This window comes from Panthera pardus, unplaced genomic scaffold, assembly GCF_024362965.1.
Source record: "Panthera pardus isolate Hobbes unplaced genomic scaffold, ASM2436296v1 HiC_scaffold_8, whole genome shotgun sequence".
Taxonomy (NCBI): domain Eukaryota; kingdom Metazoa; phylum Chordata; class Mammalia; order Carnivora; family Felidae; genus Panthera; species Panthera pardus.
Window position 1 is genome coordinate 31,480,906 of NW_026527013.1, and position 19,132 is coordinate 31,500,037.

General features: G+C 40.9%; 1 protein-coding gene across 7 annotated transcripts in view; it reads left to right on the forward strand.

The window, feature by feature from the left end:
* The window catches only part of ATXN7 (ataxin 7), a 142,265-nt gene that overhangs the window by 68,748 nt on the left and 54,385 nt on the right, over nt 1-19,132 (forward strand). The window lies entirely within an intron of this gene.

A 19,132-nucleotide genomic window follows, 5' to 3' on the forward strand; every position in this document is an offset into this window, starting at 1 on the left:
TTTTGAGGGTGCTTTAATTAATGGAGGGTTTCTCAACCTCACTGTTAATGAAATTTGGGGCCAGATAATTCTTTGTTGTGGGAGAACGTCCTGTGCATTGTAGGATATTTGGCAGCATCTCTGGTCTCTACACTAGGTGCTGGTAGCACCACCTGCTCCAGATGTGACAACCAAAAATGTCTCCAGACATTGGCACCATCCCTCTAGGGGCAAAATTGCCCCTAGTTGAGAACTGCTGTTTTAATCATAAGAAGCCCCTCACTCAGTTCCTGGCATAAAGGAATGTCCTTCAGTGTTTGATGCCTATGAGGTACTTGATAAATGTTTGGATGGATGGATGGATGGATGTTGATGGTGTTATGCTATAAAAGACTGCTAGCTCTTTGCTTAGACATTGTATGGGGGTGCCTGGGTGGCTCAGTCGGTTCAGCATCTGACTCTTGATTTTGGCCCAGGTGATGATCTCATGGTTCATCAATTCGAGCCCTGCATCAGGCTCTGTGCTGACATTGTGGAGCCTGCTTGGGTTTTCTCTGTCTCCTGCTCTCTCTGCTCCCTCCCACTTGTGCTCTCGCGCGCCCTCCCTCCCTCAAAAATAAATAAAAGAACTTGTATTGTGGGGGAGATTCCTTGCTGAGACTCTTGTGGCATTGCATTAACTAAATTCTTTTGGGTGACTACCAAGAGGAGCACCCCCTTCCTTCTCCTGAGTTTCACTGATGTAGCACAGCTGCACCCGAGAGGTACCAGAGTAACTCTAATTGCATATCCTTGATTCCAAGATGCCTCTTTTTGTTTTTAATATTTCTGAAATCAGAGTTGATTATAAACTTGAAAGGTGTATTATTCATTCTTCCTCAGAGGTGGATATTGACACACTCTTGGTAGCAGCTTTGAAATGAAGGGATGTGGTATTTCTGGGGATGTCTTGGCTTTGAAACTGGATTGGAAGCTCTTTATGGGCAAAGGCTGTTTTACCATGCTGTTTTTTCCCTCGTACTCAGCACAATGCTACAAACATACAGTCTCGAACATTTGAACAGCCTGCACTTTTCACTGTTCTGTGATGATGCCCTTACTCTGCTTTTCGTATGGTTTTGGACCTTCACACAGCTCAGGACAAAAAACAGTGCAGCCTCTCACATGACGTCGGTACCAACAGTGTTTTCTTCCATAGTCCTTATTTTGCTCTTTCAGCAGTATGTATGAGTGGTTATTTGACCATTCTACTGCATTTTGCTCACGGAAAAGAGTATACAGTACAAACTAGTTTTCTGACACTGCTGGTAAGAAACCGAGGTCTCAGACTTTTACAGGAGGGTTGCGTCGTATGTGCTTGTAACTTAGATTATACCATATGAGGGTACAAAAGAGAAAAACCAGTGTGGCTAATTTCAGTAGTCAATCAGTGCATATTGCTCTGAAATGAGCTTGAAAGGGAGGCGTGAATCAACTAAGATGTAAGTTCCACGAGGGCAGGATTTTGCTCACAGGTGTATTTTCAGCATCTTGGAAAAGTGTTTTGAGCATAGTAAGCACACAAATCTTATGAAATATTGATTGCTTTTCCTTTATTTGGACTCTGTTCTCACAAGCATCTCAAAGTGCAAGCATCTCATTGTCCTGTGCTTCTGGAGTTGAATTACATGGATTTTTTTTGTACAGTGAGGCCCCTAAATATAAGCCAACCATTTCATTTGGTAGGAACAGCCATCTGTTCTAACATCAGTGACACAACTGGCTATGTGGGACTTACTGGTTGGCCTCCACACAGCATTTGAGAAATTTTCAAGGATGATTTCAACTGACGTAAGAAACTAACCAACCAATTCCTCTCTTAAAATGGAACTCCAGTGTTAAAAATCAAGACGGATGAAAATCATTAGGCATGCAGAAAGCTATATAACATCATTTATATGTTTGGTGGACTTGAGCTGGGTTCAGGGGACTGTTGTATTTACCTTGAACTACTAGACCTATATCCCTGGAGACTGTTTCAAAAGTGATCTCTAATTAGAAGAAATTCTGTGATTTGTGTGTTGAGTACAGAATCCCAGTAACCTCTTGTTTGATACCTCTTGATGCAAACGGTTTTGTGTAAGAAAATAGGAGATTGCCTATGGTAGGTTCTAGGTAAATATGTGTTGATCGATTAATCTGAGATTATAATATCATGAAAGAGATGAAGGTCTTGCCTGGAATAGAGCTTGATTTTTCTTCATAATTCTACTCAGCCCATGTTTTGTGCCTTTGACTTGTTGGTCAGTTTTCAGTCAGTCCCTTTTCTTCCTGATTGCATATTCATGTTATAGTGAAGAATGGAAACATTATAGTCTTCTAATGACTTTAATCTGATTTGCAAGCCTTCTACAACTCAAATCCATTTAAAGAAAGGCAACAAGCCCCACGATAAGAAATCTCAAAAAGAAGAGTGAAAATGTTCCCACTTTAGCATGGTGTAATTATTTTTGCTGTTCGGTTGCATAGGCAGGCTGCCAGAAGATAGGGGTACAAATTAATTAACCAACTGTTTGCAGAGATATGGCCATGTCATTACCGATAAGCACAGACGTAAATAAGGCAGCATGTCGGCTGTGTTTTTGAAACGAGGGAGGACAGAAATATGTTAACTAAAATAAAATAGACCAAAGGCTTGCTGGAGTGAAGAGGCTTACTTTGTTAGTTTCCATTTATTAGTACATAAAGTTCTTCCCTGTTGTCTTAAGTGCTTCGTGATGTGTTGAATGAGGGGAGAAAGCGTGGATTGTCATGTTAGTCTTGTAAGAGTATAGCTGAATGCTTTGTTCTTCAGTGGAACATATTTAGATCCCATCCCCATCCACTGAAATCATTTCCCATGTAATTTTTAAGGTAATTGGGATTTATTAGGCCAATGGTGAATTTTACCTACTACGTGTAAAGTAATGTATGTGAATAGTTTTACCCACACAACTGCCTTAAAGTAAACAGATTTCATAATGTCAGAAGCTATGTCCATTCTGTAAGGGTTGAATCCTTGTATTTCTTGTTTACCCTTCCCCTGAGGTGACCTAGTAGGACCCTTAGTAAATACTTGTTGAAGGAGGGAGTGGAGGAGCTCTGTGAACGGTGACATGTTCTTACATGCTGGTTAGGGACTAGATCTGGAGTCAACTAGATTTCACCTTTAACCCCAGCCCCACCTCTTGCCAGCTGTGCAGTCTTGGGTGAGTTACTTAATCATTCCATGTCTGTTTCCTCATTTGTAAACTTGGGCTAATAATAGTACCTATACCACAGGGTTGTTTTGAGGATTAAACAACATAAAGCTTGTAAAGTACTTAGCACCTGTCTGGCCCAGTGAATGCCTAATAAATGGTTGACACGGTGACTAGTGTTATTCCATTGTATTTTAAACATTGGTCTGACATTTTACTTGATGAACACTCAGACAAACAGCTGAGGAGAAATGAGTGTTTTACTTGAGGCATTGCTGTGAATTGTGACTATGCAGGGTGTTATCTGCTAGTCACATCTGTTTGCGTACCGTTGTGCTAACTGAGCTTTGAGTACCTTGTTCAGGTGTGTGCGTGCAGTTGTGCTAACTGAGCTTTGAGTACCTTGTTCAGGTGTGTGCATGCAGTTGTGCTAACTGAGCTTTGAGTACCTCGTTCCAGCTTGCCCCGGAAGGACAAGGAGTGAAACTACACACTCTGAAGAAGTAAAACTGAGATAAGAGAATGCGTGAAGTTTTCTCGTGAAAGTATTGCCCATTAACTCAGAGTTTTTGAAACAGAAATGAGCAAACAGGCAAAACAAACTTGGAATACTTAAATATTTCCCAGTAGTAATAAACTACACCTAATCTGTTTAAACAGAAGAAGCCTTCGTAACATTAAGAGAGATTAGGAGTAGAACTAATTAACCAGAAGTCAACACTCCCCTTTCTTTCTCCCCTTAGTGTTCTTACAAGTCTCTCCCCTCCCCCATATCCACCCAAGACAGCAGTTAGACAAGTAAGTTTCCTGCACAAAGGGAAGACTACCAGAAATGATTATATAGAACTAAAAACATGTGATGTTGAGAAAAGTTGGCGTTAGGACCAAAAGAACAATTTGCACTTCAGCGATCTACTCTGACCCAGCTGCCTCCTAGGTCAGACCAACTGCTCTCAACCAGGAAGCATCTAGTATTTATGGAATGAGTGGAGGCATGAACGAATCTGATTTAAGCTATTTTCACAGGCATCGATGAGAACATTAAATTGACGTGTATAAGTGCAACCGCATCTTTTTAGACACAGTGAAGATTTATCTTTATTTTTTATTGTAATTTCTCGTTAAATAAAACTGCCTTTGGGGAAAGCTTTAATTCGTTAGAGTGTAAGTAGCAAGTAGTTTCAGGCCTTTGTGCCTGGGTCTCATCATTCTTGGAACCATATTTTAAATTCCTGGGTGACTTTGAATTATTGAAACTTAGTATTTATTCCTTGCCTGTTGTTTTTGTTTTTCCCATATGGGGGGAACACTGTTTTAGGACTTGATTTGTAAAGCATTTCTCTAAAGGTCGGGAGTCTTCAGGATGAAGGCCTCGTTGGTATCTTCTTGGAAGTCTCAGAGGCACCGAGGTTTCAAACGTCCCAAGCGTATGCTCCTCGTTCTCAGACCTGGCATTCTTCCAGAATTCCTTTTCAGAGACTGGTACCACCCATCCATCCTGTTCTGCAGGACCGGAGACTTGGCGTCATTCTCTGCATCACTCTTGTATCCAGGCCATTACCAAGTTGTGCCGATAGTGCCTTCTCAGTGTCTCAGAATCATACCTGTGCCATCACACTGCCATCCCCATGTCCATACTACTCCCTGTCTCCCACCTGTTCTGTTACAAACAGCTCTTGTCTGGTTTTCTCACTTAGGCTTTGGAACCATGAACCTCCCTTGTCCGCAATGCAGTCTGAGCAATGTTGAAAATAGTAATAAGCAGTCTGATGATGCTATCTTCCATTAAGATACTTGAAGTAAGCACTTCCAAACGGCAGAGTAAGGACCTCTGAAAATCTCCTCCCTAAAAGCAGTGAGACCACTGTTCTGAATTGTCAAAATTAACTTTTTCGGCATTCTGAAAATGAAGACTGGTAGGATCTGTTGAAAACTGATACAAGAAAGAAGGCTGAATCTCTGTAACTACAGCAAACTCTGGGAGGTTTTTAACTCACCCTATTGCAAACCCCCCCACCAGCTCTATAGTAACTTTGAAAACCAACAACTATGGTACCTGTGAGAACCAGAAGCCTAGAAGCCACCAGAAGGGACAGAAGGGGTTTGGAGCTCCCCCAAAGTCCTATTTCCAAGCATTTGTCACTCTCTGAACTGCCTGGTAGCTCCCTAAAAAGTTCCATTCTCAGAACTTGGCTTTACTTGAGCTGACTCAGAGTTCACTATGTGTCCTGTCCCTCCGGTGTTTATTAAAAACAACAACAACAACAAAACTGTGGCAATTATTGAACATTACAATGGTCTGAGGTGGTGACAGTCTGACCATCAAACTAAAAGGCAAACAGTGGGGAAAAGACATCAATTGGGGGACCTGAGAAAGCCCTCATTGCTTACCTTTGGCTGACCTTGAGGCTGTAAGCAAATGGAAGTGAAGGCTAAAGCAGAGTTGTAAACTGCTTGCTAGCACACAGACGGCATGCTCCAACACACACGTAGAGCCGCTCAGCAAGGGTTGGGAGACACACTGGTTCAAGATATTTTAGGAAATCCCTGCCTAATAATTAGCTAACCACACAGAAACTTCTGACCTAACCACACATAACAGAGAATATAGGCTTTAAAACAATTAGAGTGGGTAAGTCACTTAACAAACAAGGACAGGTGGGTGTGATTTCCAGAGTTGCCACATTACATTATTTAAATTGTCCAACCTTCACCAAAAAATTAAAAGGACAACAAAGAAATGGCAAAGTATGGCCCACATGCAAGGGGAAAACACAGATTAGAGCCATGTCAAAACGAAGCTTTTTTTATATATTAAAATTAAGTTGGTTTTATTCAGACTGGATTGTTTGAAGTTGTTAATTATAATCCCCAGGATAACTACTAAGAAAATAACTTGGCGGGGGGGGTGTGGAGATAAAAAAGGAATGGGGCACCTGGGTGGCTGATAGGTTAAGTGTTCAACTCTTGATTTTGGCCTGGGTCATGATCTCACCGTTCATGAGATAGAACCCGGAGTCAGGCTGTGCACTGACAGCATGGAGAGCCTGTTTGGGATTCTCTCCCTCCCTCTCTCTTGGCTCCTCCCTCGCTTGCACTCGCTCTCAAAATAAATTAACTTAAGAAAAGAATTAAAAAGGCCTATTAGACTATATCAATTTAACAACAAAGGAGGTAGTAATAGAGGAACAACAACAAAAAAAGACACAATATGTATAGAAAACAAGTAACAAAATCACAGACCTAAATCTTACCAGTAATTACATTAAATGTAAGAGTAAGTACTACTCAACAGGAGGAAATGGGCAGAATGAAGTTTTAAAAATCACCTAACACTATGCTGTCAACAGGAGACCTACTTCAAGTTCAAAGTCAGAAATGTGTTGAAAGTTAATAAAAATTCAAATAGTAGTCAAAAGAAAACTAGACCAGAGACACCTGGCTGGCTCAGAAGCTTGTGTGGTTCTTGATCTTGGGGTTGTTTGAGTCCCACATTGGGTGTAGAGATTATTAAGAGAAAAAGAGAAAGGAAGAAGGAAAGGGAGGGAGGGAGAGAGACTTAGATTGGCTATACAAATATCAGACAAAATAGATTTGAAAAAAATGTCATTAGAGATAAAGGAAGACATATTATAATCATGAATAAGTCAATCCATCAGGAAGAAGTAACAATTACAAAGGCACATGCACCTAGCAACAGAGCCTCAAAATACAAAAAGCAAAAAACAAACAACTAACACCAAAAGGAGAAATGGACAATTAAAAAATAATAGTTGGAGATTTTAATAACTCACTTGAAAGAATAGATGCAATAGGTAGGCAGGAAATCAACAAGGAAGACTTAAAAAACATAAACCAACTAGACTAACCAACAACAGAATATATACTCTTCTCAAATGTACATGGGATATTCTCCAGGATCATATGTTAGGTCGTAACAACATAAGCCTTGGTAAATGTAAAAGGACTGAAATCATACAAGTACCAAGTATGATTTTTAAACACAGTGGAGTAAGATTAGAAATTAACAACAGAAGGAAATTTGGGAAATTGACAATTAAATAATATACTCCTAAATAAGCAGTGGGTCACAGAAGAAATCACAGGAGAAATTAAAAATACTTCAAAGTTAATGAAAATGAAATACAACATACTGAAACTGTTACACTGCAGCTAAAGCAGTACTAAAGGGAAAATTTAAAGCTGTAAACAGCTCTATTAAAAAGGAAGAATGATCTCAAATCAGTCATCTAACCTTCCACCTTAAGAAACTAGTGAAAGGAGTAAACAGCATGAAGCAAGCAGAAGGAAGAAAATAACAAAGATTAGAGTGTAAATAGATGACCTAGAGAACAGAAAAAAACATAGATAAAATCAGTGACGCCAAAAGCTGGTACTTTGACAAGATCTGAGGGCTTTGATTTTGATAAAACTGGCAAACCTTTAGCTAGATTTCCCATTACTCATACTATTAAAATCAGGAATTAGATGGCATCAATACTGGCCTTATGGAATAGAAAGGGATTGTATAGGAGTGCTGTGAGCAACTGTATTCCAACACATTAGATAACTTACATGAAATGGACAAATTCCTAGAAAGATACTACCAAACCACCAAAATTCACTCAAGAAGAATTAGAAGATCCAAATAGACCTAGATCCGAATACGTAACTTTAAAACTTCTCACAAAGAAAAGCCCAGACCCAGATGGCTTCACTGGTGAATTTTACTAACTGTATAAAGGATTATAACCCATGCTACACAAACTTGTCTAAAAGATAGAGAAGGAGGGAACGCTTCTCAACTCTTTCTATGAGACCAGTACTCTGATCAACAAAACCCAAGACTGAAAACTACAGACTAATATATTCGATACACATTATACATAAGATATTCTACAAAGTACAGCGTACTAAGTATACACTGGGGCAATATACATTTGAGCAAGTATGCTCAAGATGGGTTTGCTAGATGGTCAGACTGAAAAAAGTCTGGATTATGATATGAATTAATTTCTCTAATATTGGTAACATTATTCAACTTTCAGTACAAATTGTATGATCTATTTTCAGCGCTTCTCAAACAATGATGTAAACCATCTGGGAATTTTGTTAAAATCCAAATTTTAGTTTACTTGGTCTGAGTCAAGGTCTGAAATTCTGTAGTTCTAAGCAGGTTCTTGGTGATATGTAGGGTATGGTCCATGGGCTATACTTCAAGCAGCAGAGCTTTGAGGATGAACATAGAGTTGTGTGTGCTTTTTTTTTCATTGTGATCATTAAGATAGAAGATCTACAGGGGCGCCTGGGTGGGTCAGTTGGTTAAGTGTCTGACTTCGACTCAGGTCATGATCTCGTGCACAGTTCATGAGTTCGAGCCCTGCGTTGGGCTCTGTGCTGGCAGCTCTGAGTCTGGCAGCTGCTTTGGATTCTGTGTCTGTCTGTTCTCTCTCTCTCTCAAAAATAAACATTAAAAAAATTTTTTAATTAAAAAGAAAAGAACATCTACAGATCGTTTTTGTCTCTGATGTGATGAATCTCAGCCAAACTCAGGACACTTACTATGCTTTCATTATCTATTAAAAGTCAACCTTCTGGGGCATGTTTTTGGTAAGATATTTAAAGACTTTATGAATATGAGCTAATTACATTTTATAACATTCCCTTAAGGTACTTAATGAAAGATACAGATCTCTGGTTTGCTACATTCTTCACAGCCACATGGCTGCTGAACAATACTCAGCTATACCGTAAAGCAGATAGCATGCATAACATGCTAGCTGAAGGCTAGCCATTGAATTTCAGCTTTCACGTGTTTATGAGTAGTATGTAGAAAGGCTGATTTTTGTGTGTTGATTTTGTGCATAGGCTGAATGTTTGTGATTCCCCCCCAAATTCATATGTTGAAACATCCCCAGTATAAATGATTTTTGGAGTGAGGCCTTTAGGAAGTGATTAGGGCGTGAGGTTGGAGACCTCATGGGATTAGTGTCCTCATAAGAGAGGCTCCAGAGAGCTTTCTCACTTTCTTCATGTGGAGTACACAGGGAAAAGGAGTCGGTGATCCAGGAAGCAGGCTCTCACCAGACACAGAATAAGCTGAATTATAAAAATAATGTTGTTTTTGTTTTGAGACAGAACACAAGAAGGGGAGGGGCAGAGAGAAGGAGAGACAATCCCAAGCAGGCTCTGCACCATCAGCCCAGAGCCTGATGCAGGGCTCGAACTTAGCAACTGAACAGTGAGATCAGATCATGACCTGAGCCCGACATCAAGAGTTGAACGCTTAACTGGCTGTGCCAGCCAGGTGCCCCAGCTGGCACCTTAATCTTGGACTTTGCAGTCTCTGGAACTGTGAGAAATATTTGTTCTTTATAATTCACCTAGTCTATGGTATTTTGTTATAGCAGCCCAGACAGACCAAGGCAATTTTGTATCCTGTTATCCTTCTTGCTAACCTGGTTGATTCTGGGAGGTTTTCTTTAGATTGCTTTTGATTTTCCGCATAGACCATCAGATCATTTGCAAATAGAGATAGTATTTTTATTTCTTCTTTTCCAATCTGTATGCCTTTTAATTCCTTTTCTTGCCTTATTTCTCTGGCTAGAGCTTCCACTATTATGCCGAATAGAAGTGGATATCCTTGCTTTGTTTCTGAGCCATATAGTCTTTGTTCATTAAGTACGATATCAGTTGCAGGTTTTTTGGTAAATGCTCTTTATCAAGTTAAGGAAGTCCTCTTTATTCCTGGTTATGTGGAGATGGTTCTTTATCCTAAATACTTTTTCTGCATCATTTATAATAGTATGATTTTTCTTCCTTAATCTCTTAATGTGATTACATTGTGTGATTATGAGTTATTTGAAATGTCTGTTTAGTTTCCGAGTGTTTAGAAGTTTCTTGTTATGTTTGTCTGATTTTTAATTTGATTCCACTGTGGACAGAGAACATACTTGGTATGATTTCATTTCTTTTAAACTTGATGAGGTTTGTGGGGCACCTGAGTGGTTCATTCGGTTAGGCGTCTGACTTCAGCTCAGGTCATGATCTCACGGTTCGTGGGTTCAAGCCCCGCATCAGGCTCTGTGCTGACAGCTTGGTGCCTGGAGCCTGCTTTGGATTCTGTGTCTCCCTCTTTCTCTGCCTCTCCTCCTGTCCTTCCCTCCCTCCTTCCTTCTCTCCCTCTCTCTCTCAAAAATTAATGTTAAAAAAAAAAATTGATGAGGTTTGTTTTATGGACCAAGGTATGATCTATATAAAGCTAACCATTTAACAGCAAAAATGGCTTAGTAGTCAATGCCATTTTATAGTTAATGCTGTACTTAGTTATATGAGAGCCATGGATTTTCTGCATAAAGGATACTGGGAGATGTGGGGTTGCATATTGACTGCCTTTTGAGCAAAAGAAGAAATGATATTCTTAATTGGGTCGTGAAATTGTAACTGTAGTTATAGTGTTATGTTATGTAACCATAACAATAATAAAGATAAAATTAAGAGCACTCTTTATCGAGTCCTTATATACGCTCTGCTTACGGTACCAGCAGAGTGGTAACACTCTTTTTTAGCTCTCAGCTTACCCATTGGCTGCAAGCTTAGCTGAATGGTAGTGTTGCAAAGTGATTGTGGCAGCACTTCCAGATTTAGGACACGTGGCATTTTAGGCTTGGTTTCTGATTTGAAAGGTCAGAATTTACTGACAGTGTTTGGCGTAGCTTAAGGTACACATGTGACAGCCTGCCATGTGTACTGCCATGTTGGTCACCTTTGTAGCCAGACGTGCCTTCCCTAATGCAAATTCCGTAGCACTTTGGTACTTGCCTTCTCTCTTCTGTCCCAGGCCCCGTATCTCAGTTTCAGTACAAGCAGTGACAACATTAGCACTTGTGACTTTTATCTAGGGAGGATGACTGTAAGACTGGCTACTCACAGTTACTGATTCATAAATATTAGAACTATTTTCTTTGATCTCATTCTTTGGTCTCCTGCTGTTTGGTTAATTGCTTTTTGACCTAAAACATCTCATTTTTCTTTTTCTTTTCTTTTTTTTAATCCAGTCTTTATTGACTATATTAGTTTAGACAGGGCCTTAAACCATGTATATTTTAGAACACTGTTGATTGGCCAGTTTTGTCCCTGGTTGGTTCTATTGTTTAACATCTTATGGTCAAAGGAAAGTCTGATTTCCTTTAATTATTGGAGCAGAGGATATGAATTTGGGAAAACTGTGCAAGGTAGAAATAAAATTCTATTTTATCCTTTCCCAGTCGCGACATTAAACTTCATTTAATAGCAATTAAAAGCTTTTATGTTACTGATAATTACTTTTGACTATCCAGAATTGAGAGTTTGAAATAAATTTGAAATAAATTTGGGACTGACTGCAGTAAAAGCTTAGTATGTGCAGAGACCAGCCTTCCAAGTCTATCAGGTTACTTAGAAGTGTTTCAGACACTAATGGGGCTGAGAGTCCTAGTATCTAAGCACAGCTTAGAGGAACAATGAGAGCAGACCATCCAGAAGTAGCCTAAACAATCTGCTGTCTGATAGGATGCTTTGGTTGACTTTGATTAAACAAGGCAGAAGAGCAGAGATGTCCTGAGAGAGGCAGGGAAGGCACAGAGCAGTGGAGAGGCTTGTGCACTGAAGTGGAGAACATGTACTTTTGAAAGCCTACCTTCAACCTTCAGATCCCAGGTCCTCCACCTACTGGCTCTGTCACTTAAAGCACGTAACCTCCTTGGTGCATCTCTTGCATTTTCTGTGAAGTGTGGGGATGGTGACCTTGAAATGTGCAGGTAGTATTATGAAGATCAGATGACTTAATGCTTTAGGCACTCTACCTGAAACTTAGGATTTATTTAGTAATTGTAAAGTTTTACTATTTTTGTTTTATGTGTTAATACCTCTTAGAGTTTCTTGTGATTTTCGTTCACTGATAGATACCCAGTGCTCAGAATAGTGGCTAGGTATAGTAAGGATCCAATACATGAATGAATGAATGGTGTATAGAGAGTATTTGCCAGGATACTTCACACACAGTAAGTACTTAATACATACTGTTGTAAGAGGTGCTGTCTATAGATGGCAGAAATTGGGGGATTGTCAGTGTAACTCATTGACAGTAAAAGTAGAAATAATTATAATCATAATAGGTACGGCAGACCTTTTACATGTCAGACACAGTTCTAAGATCTTTACGTATAGTAAATTACTTTGTCCTCGTAAGTACCCATTAAGGTAACTGCTAGCATCATCTCGTTTTATGGATGAGAATACCGAAGGGAACTTGCCCAAGGTCATACTCCTGGTGAGTGATGATGGCATTGGGATTTGAACTCAGGAAGTCTGATGCAGAGGCAGGCCTTCCTCAGATTCTTTTTTTGAGAACCTACTGTGTGTTGGGCATTGTGCACCCACCCTCATGGAGCTTACATCTTAGGGACAGAGCCAAAACACAAATAACTAATGAGTGAAGAAAGGGAATTAGCTGAAGAGATGGGGGTCTGCTATCTCTATCTTTATCTTTTATCTTCTCTATCTTTAAATGGGGTGGTCAGGAAAGGTCCTTTTCTTGGAATATAAGCTGAGACCTGGAGCCAGACAGGCAGAGGATTCCATACAGAGGAACCAGAATTAGCAAGGTTCCTGAGGTGGGAAAGTGATTGGCATGTTGGTAATTTTCAAGGAGACTAGAATTCTGGAATGGAAATTAGGGGGTGAGTGCCATGTCTTCAGGTTGCAGAGGTCAGGCAGGGCCTTCTAAACATTGTTTTTCATTCTGACTACATTGGAGAACCACTAAGGGGTTAAGTTAGACTAGGTGATGTTTGACTTAAAAACATCACTGGTTACTCTTGGGGTTGGGGGGGGGGCATTTGGGCTTGGCATAGGTAGAAGGGAACATAGCTACTGTTTAGATCAAAGACCAGAGAACCATGATAGGGAAGATGATTTAAAAAAAAAAAAAAAAAAAAAAAGGCTCACATTTTAAAGGACTTTGCACTGTTCTAAGCATTTTATATTTATTAGTTCCTTCAACAACTTATGAGATAGGTACAGTCACTTTACCCATTTATAGATGAGGATACTGAATAAAGGCTAGTAGGTGGCAAAAATGGGATCTGAATGCAGCCAATCTAGTTTCAGAGGTTGTGCTTTTAACCACTAGGCTCTCTTGCCTTTACAAAAGTTTTTCCATCTTTGGCTTCCTCCCTTGGCCTCACCCTCCACCTACAGTCTCCTGGGTCTTGACCTGTCAAGTTCCTCCAGAGCTTGTCTTCAGTCGGGTTTCCCCCATTTTCATCACAAAGGCACTTCGTGTCTCACTGTGACTTTTTCATCAGCCCTTAGGGACCACTGTCCTCAAATCTGTGCTGCTCCCTGCCCCCCATTACCTAAGTTGATCCATACTCCTGCCAGAGTGACCTTTTGTATCATGTGGCTTCCTCGCTTACTGGATTCTCCCTGTGTTGCAGGGTAAAGCCTAAACTCCGAAGCCTGGGCTCTGACCCTCTACAGTGAGAGGGGTGCCAGCAAGCCTCCTCTGCTGCACCCTCCCTCCCTTTCATTGTTTACAGGAAGGAGTGTGTGACCAGCAGTAGGAGCACGAGACCGCTTGAGAGTTTAGCTCACATTGTAAAATAGTCACTATTGTGTGTATGGCAGTCTTCTTTGAGTTTAATTAGTGAGAGCTGGGCCCTTGCAGACATTTCTGGTGTGTATATATTTTGTGTTTTTGTTTCTTTTGCTCACAGGTATTGAGTATTTACTGCATGCTCAGCACTGAGTGCTCCCCATGGATTAGTTCATTTAATCCTCAAAATAACACTGAAATATATTTCACAGAGGAGGAAACTGAAGTTCAAAGACATCAAATAATGTAACCGTGATCACCTAGCTAGTAAGAGGAAGAATAGGGACTTGAACCCAGGTACTCTGACTCCACAACTGCTCTTTGTTACTGTACTGCACCACTAGCGAAAGAGAATTTGCTGATGAGAATCAGGCCCTGAAACATGAGTTTTTTGCCAGAAGCGGCCTCCAGGAATGGGATTGATCATGTGTTCAAGGGAACCGTTCTCACCCTTCAATGTTTGTATCACTAAATGTATCACCCAATTCTAGTGGATGACTCTATGTCATTAAATGACACAAGACACAATTATAACCTTGACTTATGATGGTACCACAGGGACTTTAATACTTTACTTATTATTCATCAAGTGATATATAACACATATTTATTTGCTGCTTCCTGTCGGTCAAGTTAGACATTGTCAGGCACTGTCACTAGAGCAGGAAGCTGGATAAATACAGAACTTTTTCTAGTGGGAGGAAATTGAGGTTCACACAACTAGATGGATTGTTATAAATTGGGCATGGTACATTGTGGCAAGGCTAGTAACTAAGTCAGTGCTCTGGGAACATGTAACAAACAGGGCCTGTCTAACCAAGTCTCCAAGAAAGTGACCTTGAGGCCAAGACTGAATGTCCTAAAACAACAAGGCAGGTAAAGGTGTGGAGAAGGTGGTGATTGCAGGCAGACAGAATAGCAAGTGCCTGGGTGCTGTGACAGGAGAGAGCATGATGTGCTCCAGGAACAAAAGAAAGGCCAGAAGGGCCAGATGCAAACAGCCAGTAGGGAGAGACGCAGGTCAAGGCTGTTCAAGGCCACATGGGCCAGTTTTTATTCTAAGAGCAACTGGAAGCTGCGGAAGAGTTCCAAGTGCCAGTCATGACTTCACAAACACACAGCGAGAGCTTGCTTCTCAGGATCTGTGCTAGGGAAGGCAAGGAGTCAGCTGTCAGGCAGGGCTGCAGAGGTGTCTGCCTATAAATGACCATTCATCAATCATTGAGTGAAGGACTGCGATGGGAAAATGAATGGTATGAGGAAGAGCACAGCAGAGAGAGCGGTGGAACGGGTTCTTATGAAAAGGCGGGAGTTCCAGAAAGAAGAGGGGAAAGTTTTCCACGCTACCGGAACTGTTCTGGCCAAAAGATAGGATTGTGGGAGTATAAGGCAGGCTCTGAGAAGGCCAAGCAGTCTTGAGACTGGAGCAGGTTGACTCACACCAGAGAGATGGGAAAACCAGAGTGATAGGGGCCTTGCTTGCAAAGAGGTGGGTCAGGGATCTGAGCCCCGCTTTGGAGCCAGCAGAGGTCTTCAAGGAGAGGAGTGGTGTTATTTCTTTATAGGCCTGTGACTTTGGCAGTAGGTTGGAGGAGCCTGAAAAGGGAAGAAACGCTGGGTTTGGTAGGAAGTCTGTCCTGGTGTGTGGAGGCCACTACCAGGGGCAGGGGCAGTGGGGTGGAATGGGGGAGGCAGATTTAGGCAGTGTTTCTAGAAGAATGTTGGGAGTTTCCTGGGCTTGTGAGCCCTGCAGAGCTGGTTCGGGGCACCTGGGTGGCTCAGTTGGTTAAACAAACCATTCTTGATCTCAGCTCAGGTCTCCATCTCAGGGTTGTGAGTTCAAGCCCCAGGTTGGACTCTGCATTGGGTGTGAAGCCTCCTTAAACAAACACACAAACAAAAACCAAAACAAATGTCAACTCTGCCACTTACTAGCTTGTAAGATCTTAATGTCTGTGTGTCTTAGTTTCCTGAGCAATAGTGTGGGTGCATGACCGCTGTCTCACAGGCTTGGGCGGAGGTTGTTGTGTGAGCACTTTCTGTGGCATTCTAGGGTTTTCCCTATGTTCTCTTAATCTTCCAACCCTGTGAAGTGCCTAGTGACCAGTGAATTAGGTACTGTTTATCATTACCAAATATATGACACAAGAAGGAACTGAAGTTCAAAGAGGTTATAGAACTTGCCCAGAATGATAGGGAGTGGTCTTCTGTGTTTGCCACTCTGCTTACATACAATACCTGTGATAGAGCGTAACTAATTGGGGAAGGGGAAGCCCTTCGAAGAGAAGAGCTTTGAGCCAGACCTGCTAGTGTGTGAATGAATGTACTAGGCATCTTATGAAGACGAAGGGCAGAACCTAGCTGAGAATAGCTTTCTGGGTCTAAGGAGAAAAAGGAAGACCGTGTGCTCGAAGCAGAGTGAGTCAAGGAGAGAGGAGCAAGGAGGAATAAGGGAACAGAAAGTGAGAGGGAGGTGGAGGAACATCCGGCAGGGCCCTGGAGGCTGTGGTAAGGGCTGAGATTTTATTCCTAAAGGAGTGGGAGGCCCCTGGAGACATGTTAATGGTAGTGATGTGATCTGTTGGAGGACTTCACAGAACCGCTTTGGCAGCCGTGTGGAAGTAACTGTAGACCACCTAGTAGATAAGACTTTTTCCACAGTCTGTCAGAAAGGTGCTGGTGGTAGGCTCTGTAGCAGTGGTCTTAGATAATGGAGGGAAGTGGATGGAGGTTTTAGAGTAGAGCCAACCAGACAGGCTGGTGGCCTGGATGTGATGAGGAAAGGAGGAGTCAGAGATGACATCTGGGTTTTCAGTTGGAGCACTCAGGGAGATAAATGGTGTCATTTACCGAAGAGAGGGAAGGTTTTGGGGGTGGGTAAAGGGCAGGGTGGAAAGTGGAGTTCTCTTGACCATGCTTATTCCATTTGAGATGTGTATAAGCCATCCAGATGGCGGCGTCTAGTAGCAGTTGGATATATGAGTCTAGACAGAGCTCAGGAGCCATCTGGGTTAGAGATGGAAATGTGGAAGTCATTGGTATGTAGAAGTTGGGGAGCATGGGAGAAGGGAGACACCCAGGGTACTGCGAAGGTGAAACACTTTGTCACAGTACACGAGTTTTGCTGTCGGACTCAGTCCTCAAAATGGGGAGAGTAGCAGGAAAGTAACTGAACACATTCCCTCCTGTTTAGGGTCTGGTTTCAGGCAGAGAGCCTTCATTCTACATTTGCCTGTGGAGATCTGCACACGTGCCCATGTGTCCATGTACTTAAACCCAGTCCTTCCTAGTATGCTGGCCTGGGGTCTCCAAAGTACATAATGGCCTAGATGTGGGTATTGGTCTACGTGCTAATTGGGAGATTGGAGTGATCTGAATCCTGAGAAAGATTTAGGGCCTACACACAAAAAATCTATTCTTTCAAACTAGTCAGAGTGCATGGAGCCAGGTATGATTTTAAAACTACGTTATTTTGAAGTATATAATGGTATAAGTTGTATGTTTGCAGTGTATTTTACAAACTTTAAAAAAAACTCAGTGGTGGGGCACCCGGGTGGCGTAGTTAGTTGAACATTCAGCTCTTGATTTTGGCTCAGATCATGATTTCACAGTCCCTGGGTTCGAGTCCTGTGTCGGGCTCCGCGTTGACAGTGAAGAGCCTGCTTGGGGTTCTCTCTTGTGTTCCTCTCTCCTCCTCCCCTGTTCTCTCTCTCTCTCTCTCAATATAAAGATAAACTTAAAAAAAAAAAAAAAAACAACTCAATAGTAGCTAAGTAGTTGATAGTAGCTTATCAATTCTTTTTCATATTTTGATATAAATCAATCTTTTACCTTTCTGCATTTGGGCAAGTTTTATATGTTAATTTGTAGATGGGCTCATTATAAATTTATGCTTTAAAAAAATTCAGAAACATACATACTGTCTCTCACAAAAATTATTTCATTTTCTCTGTTGCCACAACATTCCACATTCTGTTCCTGTTGCTAAGGCCTCTGGAATGTTCCAGTGCAGAAAAGGGATATAGAACTCTTTTTTTTTTTTTTTTTTTACTCCTGGAGACATTTTATTTAAATTTTTTTGTGTCTTCTGGCTTACTTTCCAAATATGGATATCTGAAAGTAAAGAATTTAGAAAGCTAAAATTAAAGTTGCTTTAGATTTTCGTAACAGGAATTTGATTTCTTAGGGTAGCATGAACTGGATTTAAGTATACCATGTTTCTTTCCATGGGGATTATGTGTGCATGTGTGTGCATGCGCTCATGGCACACGTGCACACACGAGTGCAAATTTTAGGGAGTGTGATGAGGTAGCTGGTGAGATATTCTGAGCTCACAGAGAGAGTACACTTGAGTTTGAGTCCTGCTTGTGCTTTTTTGCTGGGTGACAATAGACAAGTTGATATCGCCTTCAGTAAAGTGAGGATTATATTGTAGGATAAACCATGTAATAAGTGCTTACATGTGCCAGGGCTTGTCAAATAGCAGTCTCTCAGTAAAGGCCAACTGTTGATCATGATTACTGTCATCATCGATTGCAAATGATCTTAAGTTATTGAGGAAATTAAAGTTTTTACACAAGTACAGATTCCTGGTCCCTTACAGAAATGACCCCTACCTTGTTAATTTTACTAGTGTTTCCAAGTCTCACAAAAGGATCAAAGGAATCAGAGTAAAAACAGTTTCCTATATAAACACTATTGTGGCCAGTTGAATTGTTACTACTTGAAAAGATTGGCACAGGTTTTAATTTGTAAAAATGGCTTTATTTATAAAGGGGTAGGGGGGCTAGTCCCCAGAAGTATCTCGTGTCTGGCAAAGTGATATATTTGAAACAGCATTGCTTGACATTGAGTGCTGTGGGAAGCCACACAAACCAGCACGCAGAGGCCTAACTCTAAACTGAGACCATTTAACTTAATGCTGTTTTAACTACTGTTTTAATTAATAAAACTAAATGAGCGAATTTCATTAATGAAACTGTTGATTTGATATTTATAGACATTTCACACTATAAATTACGAATGCCATATTAGTTCTGTAATTCAGATTTTCTTTAATTTGTCCTGTATTGGAGGCATGTAGCACAGGGGTACATGGAACTTAAGGAAAGTACTTAAAATACATAATTTTATTTTTAAATGAAATGTCATGTCAAGAAATTGTAGCCATGGAAAATGGCTTATTATATGTTGATCATTGCATGGATATAACCTTTCTTTTTCTCCCACATGTACTATTTTTAACTCAATGTGGGCATGCTTTCAAGGAAAATAGCACATTGTTTGGTTTTTATTTTTC